Source organism: Pongo pygmaeus, chromosome 4, assembly GCF_028885625.2.
Source record: "Pongo pygmaeus isolate AG05252 chromosome 4, NHGRI_mPonPyg2-v2.0_pri, whole genome shotgun sequence".
Lineage (NCBI taxonomy): Eukaryota > Metazoa > Chordata > Mammalia > Primates > Hominidae > Pongo > Pongo pygmaeus.
In genome coordinates, this window is record NC_072377.2 from 73,522,915 (window position 1) to 73,541,146 (window position 18,232).

General features: G+C 42.1%; 1 long non-coding RNA gene across 1 annotated transcript; it reads left to right on the plus strand.

Moving 5' to 3' along the window:
* Nucleotides 1-7,007: 7,007 nt before the first annotated feature.
* Nucleotides 7,008-15,482, plus strand: LOC129036614 (uncharacterized). The gene is made up of 3 exons (XR_008502607.1): nt 7,008-7,123; nt 13,444-13,563; nt 15,265-15,482. It is a non-coding gene; the product is annotated as an uncharacterized LOC129036614 (long non-coding RNA).
* The last annotated feature ends 2,750 nt before the right edge of the window (nt 15,483-18,232 follow it).

An 18,232-nucleotide genomic window follows, 5' to 3' on the forward strand; every position in this document is an offset into this window, starting at 1 on the left:
AACACAGGGCTGGGCATGGGAGCAGGAGAGGCAGAAGTAGCATCATATGCCTTCCTGGTGACAGGCCCCTGTGGTCCCAGGGCTTTCTGCAAGGATCTATGCAGCAAAAACTATACAGACTTATCAGATGCATGTCTTCACACATATATGCCACTGGTTTTTCAAATGTATACAGAAGGCTATAGTGTGATAATGTGATAATATCATCCCTAATTTATAATTTATAATTCTTATTTAGTCAATAAATGGACAGTATAAGACAACTGCTCTTGTATTTTTAGTAGAGATGGAGTTTCACCATGTTGGCCAGGCTGGAACTGCTGACCTCAGGTGATCCACCCACCTTGGCCTCCCAAAGTGCTGGGATTACAGGCATGAGCCACCATGCCTGGCCCAGTTTTGACTTTCAAAGGGGATTCTCACTCTTGAAAAGATTGGACACATTAGGCTACATCATTGCCTTTTCCTTTCCTCTCCTTAACACTGCCACATGTGCCAATTATAGCTTTATGAATGTGAGTCCTTTGCCCATCCCCTTCACCACCAGAAAACAGCTATTTGTTGTCCTCTGCTGCACACTGGATAAAGTTAATCAAATAAATATATCTGTTTAAAACTTCCTTTAAAAATGCCTCAGTGTATTTTCCATTGAGGAATATCTTATGTTCTTCCCTGGGGGGAGTTTAGCCTAATCCATCCTGCCTACCAGCTCCTTTACAATATGTTGATTTGGGGGCAGATTCTTTTGGGAAAAAAAAAAAAAAAACTGAATTCCGCTTTCTGAATTTTCCCACTAACAAAAAAATTTAGCTAGATATGATCTACAGGCAAGATATACCTAAGTTGTCTGGGATTGGCACTCAGATTGTTAGTTAAGTATCAATTCAAGGTCAAAGGCACACTGCTAACTTTGTTCAGTTTTCTTTCCACTAAAATAAATTGACCATCAGACAATTTTTGGTTATATTTCTAACAGTTTTTAATTGAGTGACAAAATGTTTAAATTTACAAAAATATACTTTAAAACATTTAAGCAAAATAGAAGTGTACAAAGAAAAATGCCCTCATTAGCCCATAGGCAGAAGTGATTATAATTTGAAATGTTTAGGAAGATAACAGTTGTGCTTACATCTAAGAGATTATTTTATGTTTATTTTTTCTTTTCTCCTATAAATACTGTAGAAATCCAAACAAATGCGTTTGTATAAAACACTGAAGAAATGATACTATCTCCTTCTCAAACTTCTATCCCTACTCATCATTTTTGTCTTCCTCCTCATCATCACCAAAGAATCAGCTACCTTCTGTGTTTTGTAGGGAAATCTGTGCCTGTTCCTCTTTGAAGCAAGTGGACTTTGTTTCCTTGGAATAAAACTCTGTGGCTTGGGACAACTCACTTTCCCTCTCCAATTTCTCTGCAAAATATGAGGGGCCCTTAGGACTTTGATACTAAAACAACTATGCCACCTTTTTGTTTTTGTTTTTGTTTTGAGATGGAGTCTCTGTCTGTCCCCCAGGCTGGAGTGCAGTGGCGCAATCTCGGCTCACTGCAAGCTCCGCCTCCTGGGTTCAAGCAATTCTCCTGCCTCAGCCTCCTAAGTAGCTGGGATTACAGGTGCGTGCCACCACAACGAGCTAAATTTTTGTATTTTTAGTAGAAACGGGGTTTCACCACGTTGGCCAGGATGGTCTCGAACTCCTGACCTCGTGATCCACCCACCTCAGCCTCCCAAAGTGTTGGGATTACAGGTGTGAGCCACCGTGTCTGGCCACCCACCTTTTATATAATTCAAAATAAAAACAAAACTGGACCATAAAATAAATGTCAGGATACCCAACAATTTGATTTGCCCCATGATGACTGTTTCCTTGCTTTGGGGAAATATAGAAAATTCTTTCAATACATGTATTTCTGCTTCTTCTGGCTTTGGCAATCAAACACCAAGAACAAGGAGCAATACATTGTCTCTGAGCTCTGAAAGTCTATATTTTGTCAGTTATAATTTGGAGAATAGAAGTAGAGGTGATGAGATTGAAAAACATAAATAATATCAAATAAAGCTAAATAAGAATAGATCATTTTGAGAGATTGGGAGAAATGAACAAGACTCTTGCTAATGAAAGCCCTACTTCATAGTGAATTCCAAAGAATACAGTATGTAAAGGGGCAAAAAAAAAAAAAAAAAGTAACTTTACAGTGGAGAAACCTGACAAACACTACTCGGTCAGGTGATCAAGGTCAACAGCAACAGTCATAAATCATGTAGATGTATAAACCCTTGATTTGATGTGACAAAGTGGTATCTTACCTCTGTGGTCTTTTAGAATCAATTACCCCTAGTCTAATCATGAGAAAAACAACAGACAAATCTCAATACAGGGGGGGTACCCTCTTACCTCTTTCAAAATTAATGATCAGTAGTCCTCAAAACTATCAAAGTAATCAAGACTAACGAAAGTCTGAAAAACTCTCACAGCCAAGTGGAGCCTAGGGTGACAGGACAACTAAATATAATGTGGTACCCTGGATGGGATCCTGGAGTGGAAAAAGGAATTAGGTAAGAACTAAGAAAATCTGAATAATCATGATCTTTAGCTAATAATAACATGTCAATATTGCTTCAATAATTATAAAAAATTTCATTATAAACGTAAGATGTCAATAATACGCGAAACTGGCTGGAGGGTTGATGGGAACTCTATAGTATCCTCAATTGTTCTTTAGATCTCAAACTGTTCTGTTTCACTCCTTCGCCCAGGCTGGAGTGAAGTGGCGTGATCTCGGCTCACTGAAACCTCCGCCGCGTCACTCCACCACACCAGGGTTCAAGCGATTCTCCTGCCTCAGCCTCCCAAGTAGCTGCAATTACAGGCACCCGCCACCACGCCCGGCTAATTTCTGTATGTTTAATAGAGATGGGTTTTCGCCATGTTGGCCAGTCTACTTTTGAACTCTGATCTCGGGTGATCCACCCTCCTTGGCCTCGTAAAGTGCTGGGATTACAGGCGTGAGCCACCGCGCCTGGCCTAAAACAATTTTTGTAATGAATAAGCAATTATTTAAAATAAGAATGACAATGGCCTGATGGCATTACACACTTTTGCATAGGCTCACGAAGCCCAGGCTATAGTGTTTTTACTTATTCTTTACATGTTGGGAAGGGAGGCTTTTTCAACTCTGCCTAATGATTTTACCTTAACTGAATTTTTCCTGAAATTATCTGCAGTGAAAAGCTCCTGTGTGTGTGTGGGGGGTCCGGTTCGCCGCACCCCGCCCCCACCGCCCTGCGCTCGCTCCCTCCCTCCCACTCGCCAGACCCGCCGCGCCTCGCATCCCGGACACGCAGGGCCCATCCTCGCGAGGCCCCAGCCTCTGGGCATCGCCGCGCTCTGGCCGGGCGTGGTGGCTCACGCCTGTAATCCCAGCACTTTCGGAGGCCGAGGCGGGCAGATCAAGAGATCAGGGGATCGAGACCATCCTGGCTAACACGGTGAAACCCCGTCTCTACTAAAAATACAAAAAAGTAGCCGAGCGTGGTGGCGGGCGCCTGTAGTCCCAGCTTCTCGGGAGGCTGAGGCAGGAGAATGGCGTGAACCCAGAGAGGCGGAGGTTGCAGTGAGCCGAGATCGTCCCACTGCACTCCAGCCTGGGCGACAGAGCGAGACTCCATCTCAAAAACAAAAACAAAAACAAAAAACTCAGAGCAGATACTATAGCGTATGCGAATTATTAATTTACTTTGTTTTCCCATGGCCAACTCACCTGTTCTAAGCCATAGCCACCTGGCACCTTCAATTTGAAATTTATAAGGCATAAGCTATAGGATAAACGTTCCTCATGGAAAGAGTAAAAGTTATTTTACAGCCATACCAAGATTGGATTTCGGGTGTACTATTTATAAGCTGTGTAATAACGTTGGACAAATTACTTAACCTCTCTGAAACTCAGTTTTCTCTTTTATTTTATTTTACTTCATTTTATTTTTTTAGACGAGTCTCGCTCTGTCACCCAGGCTGGAGTGCAGTGGCGTGATCTCGGCTCACTGCAACCTCTGCCTCCCGGGTTCAAGCAATTCTCTGCCTCAGCCTCCCGAGTGGCTGGGATTACAGGCGCCCGCCACCACGCCCGGCTAATTTTTTTTTGTATTTTCAGTAGAGACGGGGTTTCAGCATCTTGGCCAGGCTGGTCTTGAACTCCTGACCTCGTGATCCACCCGCCTCAGCCTCCCAAAGTGCTGGGATTACAGGCGTGAGTCACCGAGCCCGGCCGAGTTTTCTCTTTTATTAAAAAAAGAAAATCAACAACAAAGCTTTGCAGGATTGTAGTGAGTGAATATAATAAAGTATGTGATTCGGTACCCGGAACATAAAAGTTCTCAGTAAATCACGATTAATAATAAACAGTAACAAATAATGATCAGTCCAAACCAAGAGAAGATGATCTCCTTTGGATGTAAGAAAATATGACTTAAACAGCTCTTTCCTTCAAGTCCTCCTTGCCACTTTAACAGGCCACACCTCATCGAGCATCTAGAAGGCTCTCTGCCAACAGCAGCGCCGGTTTGTTATCTAAGTGAGTCTTGGTCATTAAGCAAAGTCAGGGTCTTTGTTATTGGTTTCATCCCCACTGGCCTTGCAAAGAAAGCCCAAGCCACAGGGTACATCTCTGCCTGCCAATGCCCTGTATTCCTGAAACAAAAAGGCAATAAAAAACACGACAGTTAGTGTCAGACACGGAGCCCGGGCTTGGGAGCGGGCGGGGAGGGCTCCCTTTTCTCCTTGTTTCGCAGCACCTGTCACGGAGACGGGAGATGGGGGCCTGGCCCGGGCTGGGCAGCCCCGCTTCTTCCTGCCCCCGCCGCGCTCCCTCCCGAGCTGCTCCGGCCCGGGCTCCCAGCAACGCGGCGGCGGCCCGCTCTGCGACTAGAAAGCGCCCATTGAGGGCTTGCAGCTGCCAGTGCCGCTTGCCCAAATCCGACATAAAGCCTCGACTTCAGCCCCAGTGAAGAAGACACTACTGTGTTCTTCCTGAGCCCCAGTCACGGCTATAAAACATTAAAAGCAAACTGGCGATTGTTAAACACTGCATTTTGTTTACACCCCGAATCTTGAATCACAATGGGGCAGCTTCGGCTGCCCAGGCCCGGCAAGGCTGGGCTTTCTCCTAGACACTGAAGTCTGTTCTCCGACCCAAGGGACACAAGAAAAGTTGAGTAAATACCATATCGCTTTTCTATTGATAGATGTTTGCTCACGGAGACTTCAATAGGATATTTGGTTGGGGTTGGGGGTGGGGGGGCGTTGGGTTGAAGGACACGTTCTTGCAGAACCAAGATGCTGTTTCACGTTAGTTTTGAGGCTTTCTAAAGTATCCTGAAAGAAAACAAACAAACAAAAAAAGCCGAGTTACATAAAATATATCCGACCGAATTAAGGCATAACTGGCATCCTTAAAAACAAACAAACAAAAAAACCCAAAACTGCTTGGAAGAAAAAATGAGGAGTGGGAAATAAACGAAATGATGATGGCAGTGTGGTTAATTGGTTAAGCCAGTGGAACCTCAATACACTATTCTACTCTTGCATATTTCAAAACAATGTTTCATTTTAAAAATTACACTTAAAAAGGTCCCTTTGCTGTCCCTTTTTTCCAGGCTACAATACATAAAATAGATTTCCTTTTAAATGTCTCACTCTATTTCATTTTTAAATTTTTCAGGGGTTTGTGTGTGTGTGTGTGTGTTTTTCTGGTTTAAAAAGTACATCATAATTTGGTAAATTGAGAAGATGCAGAAAAGAAGCATAATGAAGAAAGTAATTGTAAGTCCCATGATTTCAATTAGCAGTTGCTTGTATTCTTATGTATTACCTTTCAATCTTTACATACACACGTGCACACACAGAAAGAAAGAGAAAAAAAATGAACATACCTAAATGGAATTCAATCCTACTTAGCTTTATACCATGCCTTTTTTTTTTCTTCTGTTAACCATTCCCCATGCCATTAGATATTCTTAAAAGGATGATTTGTACTGACTTTGGAATATTTCTAGGCTATGTTTCTTTATGCTAGAAAAAGTTCAGACAGTTTTATTTGCACCATGCCATACTTAGAAACTAGAAGAGGATGCTTATAGTTAGAGATTACAAGGAAATGTATTTTGCACTAGATATATACCACTTTCTTCAGAATCATTTAAGAATTGCAGCTGGATTCAGCATAGTATTTGGCAAGTACAAATATAGTAGTACGATGAAGTTTTCTCACCTTCAGATGTGCTCCAAAAAGAGAAATGAGAAGGAATAAAAATAGAGTGTGAGGGTGGGGTGTGGACGTTAGGAGCAAAGCAAGAGAAAGGGAGACAATGCTCAGCCCACCCACACACACACACACATAAACACACATACACACATGCACACACACAAAAACACACCAATTTCTGTAAGCCTCACATCAGCTGACGTGATTTCTGTTTCTTAATTAAGAACCTCAGAATCAGGCCGGATGTGATGGCTCACCCCCGTAATCCCAGCACTTTGGGAGGCGGAGGCGGTGTGGAGGGGGTGGGGTGGGGATCACTTGAGGCCAGGGGTTCGAGACCAGCCTGGCCAACATGGCAAAACCCCGTCTCCACTAAAAATACAAAAATTAACCAGGCGTGGTGGTGCATGCCTGTAATCCCAGCTACTCGGGTGGCTGAGGCATGAGAATTGCCAGGAGGCGGAGGTTGCCGTGAGCCACTGTACTCCAGCCTGCGTGAGAGAGTGAGACTTTGTCTCAAAAAAAAAAAAAGAACCTCAGAATCAAAACTCAAAAGAATCCAGTGGAAAATCACAAGGATTAAAGCGAAGAGACATATTGCATATTAGAAATGCACAGCTAACGATGTGACAGCAGATGGGTCCAATGACAATGACAGGACACTCGGCATTGCTTGATCACCTGTTGCACACAGGGCTGTACGATGGACTTGAAAACGTAGAGATGAATAAATAAGTCACAGGCCTTGCTCCCTTGGAGTTCACAGTCTAATGGGGAAGACAGGATATAAGCAAGTAGTTTCAGCACAGCTTTGGAATTGCATGCAGAGAAGTGAGTGAAGTGAGTGAGGGCCCAGCCAAGGTAAGACCAGGATTCACAAGAAGAACATCCCAAGATCTCAGAGAGGAAGGGAACTTGCAGCCAAGTAGAGAAGAATAAGACCTTACAAACATAGGGGAAAAGGAGACATAATGGGAGAAATTTTAACAGTTTGATAAATTTTTTTAAAAAAAGGCAAGTGTATTTTAAAATGTCTGTTTTTCCTAGGCTTGGGAACCAATGTTATTAGATACAAACTTGCCCTTGTTTTTGTAATAAGAGATATTCCTTAAAAAGTTTGGTATATGGCAAACTTTGATATTTTAAGCATATTTCAAAAAAAAAAAGGACTCACCATGTAAAGAAACTGAACTGTGAATTTGTTTGTTGTCTAGATAACACCTAATTTGTCTTTTTTTTTTTCTTTCTTTCTTTTTCTTTTTTTGAGACAGAATTTTGCTCTTGTTGCCCAGGCTGGAGTGCAATGGCACCAACTCGGCTCACTGCAACCTCCTCCTCCTGGGTTCAAGCAACTCTCCTGCCTCAGCCTCCCGAGTAGCTGGGATTACAGGTGCCTGCCACCAGGCCCAGCTAATTTTTGTATTTTTAGTAGAGACAGCACCATGTTGGCCAAAATGGTCTCAAACTGCTGACCTCAGGTGATCCACCCGCCTCGGCCTCCCATAGTGCTGGCATTACAGGCATGAGCCATCGTGCCTGGCCTAATTGTCTTTTTTTCATATGGACTTTACATACCACACGTAGTTAGTGCAGTCGTGAAAATAGTATCTCCCCACTTGTTCCATTCATTAATGTCAAGCCCAAAAGGACCTTGAGTGAGTTTTATGTTTATTTGCTTAAGCCCACCCCGCAACCCCCACCCACACACATTCACTTACCCTACTTATATGTGAATATTGCAATTAAGATGGCAAAAGGCAGGCAGCAGCACAAGCACATGTGGCCATGATGAATGCAAATGTTAAAGATTAACATTTTTTAAAAAAAGCAGGTTTACTTAATTTTGAAAAGTATCATATTTGCAAAGCTAATTTAGTATTTTTAATTCCCACACTGATTTTTCTTAACCAGTTTGCAGCCTTCCCAACCTACACAGTGACTTTGACTTCTCTTTCTTTCTTTCCTTTTTTTTTTTTTTTTTTGTAGTTTAAGATCATTTTTTTGAAGAGCAAAAGACAGGGAGAGGGAGGGGGCAACTACATCCCCCAAGCCCTACCATGGGGAATGGACCCCTCCCTGCCTCCTGCCCCCTAAGTAGCTCCCCTTGTACTATGGGAGGGGGACTTGGTGCAAACTCAGCCCTGAGGGGGACACAGTGACTCTTAAGGTTGGTCAGGGCTGTAATTACAACTTAGCAAATAGAGAAACCAAAATAAAGAGGCAATTTTAGCTGCTTTCTCAGGTAGGCCCTTAAATTGTCACCTGTTAGAGTACATTTTCTGCAGTGACTACAGCCTGTATCTTTAGACAAGCGCTCTGACCATAGAGTCATGGAGCTGCTATTCTTGGGAAATGGATCATGCTCCACCCTTTAATTGAATAGAGTACTTGAATTCTTACAATATTGAAAATCTCTATAAATTTAACACGGGAGGAGCATGTGCCACACAATCTGGCTGGAGTGATGGGAGGCAGGAGTCTATGCTTATCTTCCTATATTTTTCCTCTGATCACCAGACCAGAAAGTGTTTCACTGTGGTTAGAGTAAATAAAGACTCAGGATAACTTTTTTTTTCAAACAAAAACAAAAAATTCAGTTGTCCTGAAAAGCACTGATAATGTGAAATAAGACAACTGTAGCTGTTATTTAAAGGGTCATCTTGGTTTTATTTTTCTTAAATTGAATGTTGTTTTTTCAGAATACTCATGTTCCATGAATATATTTCTAGTTTGAAGAAACTTAAGCTACTTTTCAAGGTTATACTTAAAAAAAAAAAAAGTCATTTTAAACACTGCATGATCCAGTTTATGTGGTTCTTAGGTCAATTACACCATTGTTATCTTTCTCTTGAGCATAGTCTATAACCATTGGGGAAAATAATTAAATATAAATGTTTCTGTATTAACTTTGATTCTGGATGACTTATTATTTTTTTTTTTTTTTTGAGACAAGGTCTCACTCTGTTGCCCAGGCTGGAGTGCAGTGGCATGACCTCAGCTCACTGCAACCTCTGTCTCCCAGGTTTAAGCGATTCTCCTGCCTCAGCCTCCCAAGTAGCTGGGATTACAAGACGCCTGCCACCACACTGGGCTAATTTTTGTATTTTTAGTAGAGGTGGGGTTTCACCATGTTGGCCAGGCTGGCCTTGAACTCCTGACCTCAAGTGATCCGCCCTCCTTGGCCTCCCAAAGTGCTGGTATTACAGGCATGAGTCACCGCGCAGGGCCTGACTGAGTTATCTTAAGAATAATATCACTGAAGATACCGTACTGGTTAACAATTACTACATAATAAATTACTCCCCCAAACCAGTAGCTCAAAACCTTCATTTTATTTTGTTCACGGTTTTCTGGGAATTCAGGAAGTACTCAGTCCAGGCAGCTCTCTGTTGGGTTCTCTCATGCAGTTGCAGTCAGATGTTGACTCTGGCTCCAGTGACATAAGGATCAACTGTCATAGGTCCAGCAGTTGAGGCCCAGCTCTGCCATAGGTCCAGCAGTTGACATGTCTGCTGTGAGCTTGGCAGAGGAAAATAAGGGTATCTACACCAGCATGGCTGTCTCAGGGTAATCAGACTTTCTACATGGTGGAAGACTTTCTCCAGAAAGGCTCAAGAGAATCAGACAAGGGCTTTTTCCAGCAAGCCTCAGACATCACACAGCATCACTACAAGATTCAACTGTATCCTATTGAGTCATTAAGATTGGACCCCTCTAGATGGGAGGAGTATCAAATAATTTGCAGATACATTTTTAAACTGCCATACATGTGCTTTTGTGTTTTTCTTCGCAGACAGCTCAGCATGTATTCTCTTTAGCTAAAGACCCCAGAAGTTTTTGAGTTCATTTGGTGCTTCCAGAACCTAGCACAGGGTATGTGTTACAGCAAATGCAGCCAAATACTTGTTAAACCAAACCAAAAGCTGACAAGCCATGAACTCCTGCCATCCACATGAAGGAGGGATTTTGTGGCTGCCAAATTTTTCCTTTGATAAGTTAGATGGCTTATCATGCTGATAATACCACTACATATATAGATAATAGAAAACCTTGGGTTTTTTTCCAAGGTAGAGGAGTCTCAGAAATCCTGTAGTCCCACCCTTTACCTTGTACCTCCCAGCCCTCCTCACCCCACCCCGGTTTCATAGCTGAAGCCCAGAGAAGTTAAGTGACCTAACCAAGTGATAAAGGTATGGTCTCTAGTTGTATTATGTTGGTGCAAAGTATTTGCAGTTTTTGCTTTCAAAAGCAATTCCAGGCATTGTTTCTTGTCCATAACAAAATATTGTTTTCTCGCTTACTATTTGGGGTTATGACTTTATCAAAAATTGCAGGGACATTGTGGGGGTTAGGTCATTTTTATACATGAGGGTGAGGAAGTGATACTTCTGCCAACCTGTTGATCTCAGCAAGAATTCTTTTCCTCCCTGACCTTTCTATTTATTCCATCAGGCAGATAAAGAAAAGACCCAGAAAGATCTCACCAGGAGGCTGTGGGACTCCAAGTTGCTCTCTTCAGATATAGGTCAAAAAAACTAACTTCTGACCCTTTCTTCATGCCTTGCAATAAGATCTTGTAGTTTCTATGTCTGGGGCAGTGCTGAGTCTAGAAGGCTTCCTGTGATTTACAAAAAGCGTATAAGGAAATGGAGATGTCCCTGAGCCTGCCTAAACCTGTAACAGTGATCCATTGTATTTCCAGTGGGCGACCCATCATACTGTGATGTAAGACATCGTTCCAGCCCTTTGGGGTCAGGAATGCAAAATGCCAAGTCATCTATTTTGCATCACAATGATGCAGTTTTGTCAGGAAGGATAGTATTTTTAAAGTGATCACCCAGTTGATTAACAAAAGGAAAGAAATCACACCTTCTCCTTTGAAGTTTGCCAGGCTTCCCTTAACTAAGGAAGGCTCTTTCCTTAGCTTGTATCAGGACCATATTCAAGACTTTTTCAATTTAGAAAATTTCATATTTATTAGGAAAGGTGAATAATAGAGCTAGTATATGGAACTAATTTCTTAGGTCAGTCAACATTTCTTTAAGCCAATTCATTGAATTGATGTTTGTGTGAATGTCTGGCTTATAGTGAGCACTCAGTACATGCTAATTCCGCTTCTTTTCCCAACACCATTGTATGGGGAATGACTCAGGTTCACAATGTTTAGTATTTCTCCAAAATACTCTGAGTCTTCATTACCAAAAAAAAAAGTTCAATAACATTTGACTTTCTGTATTTACTAAGGCAGAAAAACCTTCTAAGCTCCTTGTATTAGTCAGTGTTCTCCAGAGAAACAGAACCAATAGGATGTGTGTGTGTGTGTGTGTGTGTGTGTGTGTGGTGTGTGGTGTGTGTGTAGGGGGCAAGAGAGTTATTTTAAGGAATTGACTCATGTGATTATGAAAGCTGGCACATTACAAGAGCTGCAGTGAGCAAGCTGGAGATCCAGGATACCTGATTGTATAGTTCCAGTTTGAGTCCAAAGCCTGAGAACCAGGAGAGCTGATGGTGTGTCTAGTCTAAATGCCGGCAGGCTGAAGACCCAGAAAGAGCCAATGTTTCTGTTAGAACCTGAATGCAGTGGGGAAAAAAACTAATGTTCTAACTCTAGGTAGTCAGCCAGAAGGAAATTCCCTCTTAAACATGGTAGCACCAGCCTTTTTGCTGTATTCAGCCTTCAACTGACTGGATGAGGCCCGTCCACGTTAAGGAGGGCAATCTACTTTACTGAGTCAACTGGTTCAAATGTTAATGTCATCCAAAAGAACCCTCATAGAAACACCCAGAATAATCTTTGGCCAAATACCTGGGCACCCCATGGTCAGTCAAATCAGCATATAAAGTTAACTATCACACTCCTTTTCCATTGAGCACTAGTGAAATTGAAATTTCATAGAATTTGTGTGTTTGTAATAGAAATGATTTTCTGGTTAACCCTGTTTTACCAAATATGTATGGTGTATCCAGTTCTCCTTAGGTTTTACTATTTGCTCAGACCATTTCATTTTGGGGCATGCAAATAAATGGGATGCCCCCCTTATCCCTGCCCCATTATCCCTTATCCCTGTCCCTGTATGGAATACAATGTACACTCATAACATGAAACCAAAGGGAGGATGTTCTATGTAACATTACTGATTCTGTGACCATCCTAGGAAGGAATGCTGGTGCGAGCTCTCCATCTTCACTTCACGAGTTAACAGACTTGTCATCGGAGGTATTACAGGGCTTGGAGTTACAACAAAGCTTCACAGACATTCTCAGACATCAATCACATTTTGGTGTTTGCAGCTCGAAGGCAAATCATCTGCACAACTACGATTTATATGAAATTCAGGAATCATATATGTGCTTCACTTTGGTCTTATTCAGAAACCAGTAGCCTTTACTCATGGATGGTAGCAAGTTTGGCTTGCACGGTGGAGGCTGTGTGCTGTTGAGATTAATAGCATGCAATTACCTGGGCTCCAACTGCAGCTCTACCAACACAGAAGCAAAAGTGGAAAACATGGCAGAGTTCTTAGAGTAGAAACAAAACTATAAAAACAATGGTTGAAGAAGGATCTTTGTGCTTGTTTTAGATAGAATTCATTAAATTTTTAATTGCTACGCCAAAGAGACTATATCCATATAATCTTTAGACATGCAGTGAGGTAGGTACTGTTATTATCCCCATGCTAGAATTTGAAAACAGAAACATAGAGAACATAAGTAACTTGTCCTGAGGTCACTTTGATTTGAAAGTAGGGAGTGTGGTTCCAAGGCTAACTACCAAACTAGGTGTTTCTTTGTTGGGTGAGTCCTCTCTCTGTCACCCAAACAAACACACAGCCTGGCCCAGTGATCCCATAGAGGTGCTGCCTTGCACTGCCAAGTCCTATGGGAATACTGGGCAAAGGTTCTTTTCTGCTTTCAGGCCATACCCCTTGTGTCTCAGGTAGAATACTACGTGGATAAATGGAAGACCAGATCCAGTTGGGTCAGAGGCCTCTCCTCCAGATCTTCCGCTCTCCAGAGCCTTTTTCCACCCTCTCCCATACCCGTCAACCACATGTCCCTTAGAGTTTCGTACTGTCCATTCCACTCAAGACTTGGGTTTCCCTTTAACATTTTTATTGGTTTTGTAATAAACATCTTGGTACTGATTTTTTTTTTTTACCGAGTTTCACTCTTTCACCCAGGCTGGAGTAAAGTGGCACAATCTCTGCTCACTGCAGCCTCTGCCCCTGCCAGGTTCAAGTGATTCTCCTACCTCAGCCTCCCGAGTAGCTGGGATTACAGGTGCAGGCCACCACGCCCGGGTAATTTTTGTATTTTTAGGAGAGACGGGGTTTCTCCATGTTTACCAGGCTGGTCCCAAACTCCTGACCTCAGGTGATCCACCCGCCTTGGCATCCCAAAGTGCTGTGATTACAGGCGTGAGCTACCACGCCTGGCTGGTGCTGAATTTTAATCCTGCAACCAGCTGGGCTACCCTCGGTAATACCCTCAGTAATCATTACCCTCCCCCTCACGAACTGCTCACTTGATCACTCAACACATAGAGAGAGTCTCCTTCATTCCCAATGTAGACTAGAGAGCAGAGATAACAGTGGAGAGCAAAGGCAACATGGTCCCTTCCCTCACGGAGTTTATAGTCTAGTGGGGAAGACAAACATTATTCAAAGAGTTACATGTAAATATAAAACTATACTGTGACAAATGACAAAAGGGAAAGGTGCAGAGTTTGATGACCCCAGGACCTGGAATTGACCTAGCCAGGGAGGTCAAGGAAGGCTTCCCTAAGGAAGTGGTGCAGAGCTGAGATCGGAAGAAGCAGGGTTGTGCTCCACAGGAAGAACATGCTCAGAAGCCCAGTCAGCAGCAGGAAGGAGTGTGGTGATTTTGAGGAACCGAAAGAAGACCAGCATGGCTGGAGAACAGAGGATAGGGCTGTGATATGTGACGAGCGAAGAGAAGTAAGCGGGGGCAAGATTGTGTAAGCCTGTGATCAGGATTTTGGCCTGTATGCCTAGAGCAGTTATTTTCAACTTCGGCTACATGTCAGAACCACCTACGAAGCATTTTAAAATACTGATTAAAGGATCCCATTCCAGAACCATCAAATCCAAATTTCTGGAAGTGAGAACCAGGCATAAGTATTTTTTTTAAAGCTTTCAGGTGATTTTATCGTGAAAACAAGGGTGAGAATCATTGACCTATAGCAATGAGAAGTCACTAAAATGGAAGATAATATGTATGCTATGAATCTTTAGAGCGAGTTGGAAGCCATCTCCAGATTTACATTTCAAAAAGCATCCTCTGGCTAGAACCATGGAGTTATCAATGCTAGTGATTGAGAGTTCAAAAAGGAGACCAATTCAGTGACAACTATTTTTTTATTTTTATTTTTTTGAGATGGAGTTTCCCTCTTGTCATCCAGTCTGGAGTGCAATCTCGTGATCTTGGCTCACTGCAACCTCTGCCTCCTTGGTTCAAGTGATTCTCCTGCCTCAGCCTCCCAAGTAGCTGGGATTACAGGCGCCTGCCACCACGCCCAGCTAGTTTTTGCATTTTTAGTAGAGATGGGGTTTCGCCATATTGGCCAGGCTGGTCTCAAACTCCTGACCTCAGGTTATCCACCCGCCTCGGCCTCCCAAAGTGCTGGGATTATAGACATGAGCCACTGTGCCTAGCCAGCGACTACTATCGATAAATGGTGCAGGTGAGGATTAGGGTAGCATCAACGGAGATGAAAAACGTACATATATTTACAAGATTTTTAGTTGGTTAAACCACCAAGACTGGCAGAATGATGAAATGATGGATTCTATAGTGGGAAAAAAGAGAGCGAATGACTACCAGGATTCTGCTCACACAATAAGATGGATAATTGTGCCACTTGTTGATACAGGGACAAGGACTAGAACCAGAAATGTTTAGAGTGAGGGTGCATTTTCATTTGGGTATGTGAGGTTTGCTTTCATTTTGTCATGCATGTTCTTTACCTCTCTTTTCTGTAGGTCATCCATACTTCATTTACCAGTCCTTGCTATGGATTATTCATTAAAACAAACAACAGCAACAATAACCACAAAAGCAACAATAAAAATACCTTTGAACTCACTCAATCTTGAACTATTGAACATGCTAAGTCCGTGTCATTGGCCTACTTAATCAGCCCTCAATTGTAACTTGAAGAAGCTTATTGATAAGAAAATAAACTTCTCATAAAGTGTAACTACTTTCTTAGCAAAACTATTTGTTTCATCTTCTCTTTAAAATTTTTGATATTATGTATTTCCTTTTTTTTTTGTTTTTTTGGAGACAGAGTCTTACTGGGCTGGCGTGCAGTGGTGTTATCTTGGCTCAATGCAACCTCCATCTCCTGGGTTCAAGTAATTCTCCTGCCTCAGCCTCCCGAGTAGCTGGAATTACAGGCACCCACCACAACCCCCGGCTAATTTTTTATATTTTTAGTGGAGACAGGGTTTCACCATGTTGGCCAGGCTGGTCTTAAATGCCTGACCTCAGGTGATCCATCCACCTCAGCCTCCCAAAGTGCTGGGATTACAGGCGTGAGCCACTGCACCCGGTCTATTATGTATTTCTTAAGTTATTTAATGCCAAGTAACAGAAACCACACTCCAATGAGCTTAAACAAAAACAACATTATTATAGGAATATAAAGGTATCTTATGGAATATAAGAATAAATCTGTGGCTACAGTTAAGGAAAAGCTAGAATCACAAACTCATGACTTTACAGTTCCCTCTCCCGAGCTCTTCTTCTCTTGTGCATCTGCTTTGTTTTTCTTTCTCTGTTCTCAGAAACTAGCTCCCATCACTTTTCTTCTTAACATGAAGAAAAATATGACAAGTGACAGCTCCTGAGGTTTAAGCCCTAGAGCTCAGACATCAGAGGGAAACAATCTTAACTCTTTCAGTACAAAATCTAAAATCCTGGGGTAGAAACTCAAGTAGACTAGCTGTCCTTCTCCAGACCAATCCACTGTAGCCAGGAAGTCGGAGCTGGGGAAAAAGCTGTGACTATCCCACTTTGATTCATATATGTTACTGAACTGTGGCCAAAATGGATACCCTCTTTGATAGTCTGAGGGGATTCCTTTAGGACTTGATTTGCAAGACCCAAAAGAGCAGGGGCTGAACAAAACATGCAAGTTTGCCGTTACATCCCAACTGAGTAAATTAACATAGTGATCCTCAAGACCTAACTGAAGACAATCCTAAAAAGGCTCATAGTTATGCAAAATATTTCATCTCCCTGAATTAGTGGTTGTTTTTTTTTTTTAATTATTATTAAGGCACCTGAAATTTCCAAAATTTTAAAAATTTTATATTTGATAATGATGTATGCCAAGAGATTTGCATTTGTCTATGATATGAACTATGATGTTTGAACTGATTCTTTCAACAAAGCAACGCACTAGTTCTGAAATTATCCTAATTTTAAATATCATTTGCATTTCTGTAGATGTAAAATTATATAACAATGCTAGTTCTTTTCATTTTCATTTGATTAACACTAAGACTCTCCAAAGCTCTAAAAGAAATAGCAGGAGTTGAAATTTCAATTGCATTTGAGAAAATATGTACTTTGTTCCTTTAGAAATAAAGGAGAACATGTGAGATGACAAGTCATAAAGAAGCTGGTCTCAATATGTATTCTTTTGAAGCTCTAAGATGAAATGAGGGCTATGCACATTACTGGTGATGAAAATGATCACAAATAAAAATCTCTTATGAGCCTTCTTGTGGAAGGACATTGAAAAATGTAAGGAAATAATCAGGCCAACACTTCCCTTCTGACTTCCCAGTGTACAGACTTCTCCTGCAGGAAAGAGAGACAGACTATACCCCATGTGGTCATGACTTACGGACTTTCCCTCAAGGAATTTATAATCTAGTTAGGACTGAACATATATATGGCTAATGACATTTATAAAATAATCCATTCTTAAGTGTCCAGTAGGCAACGCACATTAGTGTAAACAGAAGTCAGAGACTAGGAGTCCAAGCAGGCCTGAGTGGCCCTGCCAGGGCTGGCCCCTGACGAAGCTGTGAAGCAGATATAGTTTGTCTTGGGGGCTGTTGTGCCCCAGTTATCAGCACAGTCCCTGTTTCCTTCCTTTTGGCCCCTCTGTACTTAACTTTAACTTCATCCTTCATCCGCTGGATGGTATCTATCATTCTTTCCAGTTTTGCTCCTAACTCATTTTCGACAAATCCCTGCCATGGTACTAACTGAAACTTGAAACTGAAACATAACAGATCTGTGGGTTGCAGAATTGAGTCCTAGTCCTGGCCTGCACCTCTCATTCAGTGTAATCCGTCACTGTACCTAGCGAATTTTTGTATTTTTAGTAGAGATGGGGTTTTGCCACGTTGTCCAGGCTGGTCTTGAACTCCTGACTCAGGTGATCCACCCGCCTCAGCCTCCCAGTGTGCTGGGGTTACAGGCATGAGCCACCACACCTGCTCTGCATTTGTATTTTTTAAAGTGGGAGAAGGACAGTCCCTATTATTTTCCGGTATAATTTACTGCAAGAGTCAGCAAACTTTTTCTGTAAAGAACCAGATAGTAAATATTTTAGGCTTTGTGGTTCATACAGTTTTTGTTGCAATTACTCAGTTCTGCCGTGGTAGCAGGAAAGCAGCCACAGACAACTTCAAAAGTCATTTAAAGGACAGGTGGTGGTCCAGAGTTGGCCTGCAGAGTGTAGTTTACAGACGCCAGGTTTAGAGGATGCTGTCTAGAGCCGATTTGCTTGAGTTCTAAGCTCAGTTCTACCTGCTTACTAATCTCTTTGTGCCACAATTTTCTTATCTGTGAAACACCTACCTCATAGGTTGTTTGTGGGGACTAAATGAATTACTATGTATAAAGCACTCCTCTATTCGTGAACTTTCTACCTGTAATCATAGATATTGTCAAATCTTTTTACCAGAGCAAAAACACACAAACTTGGCC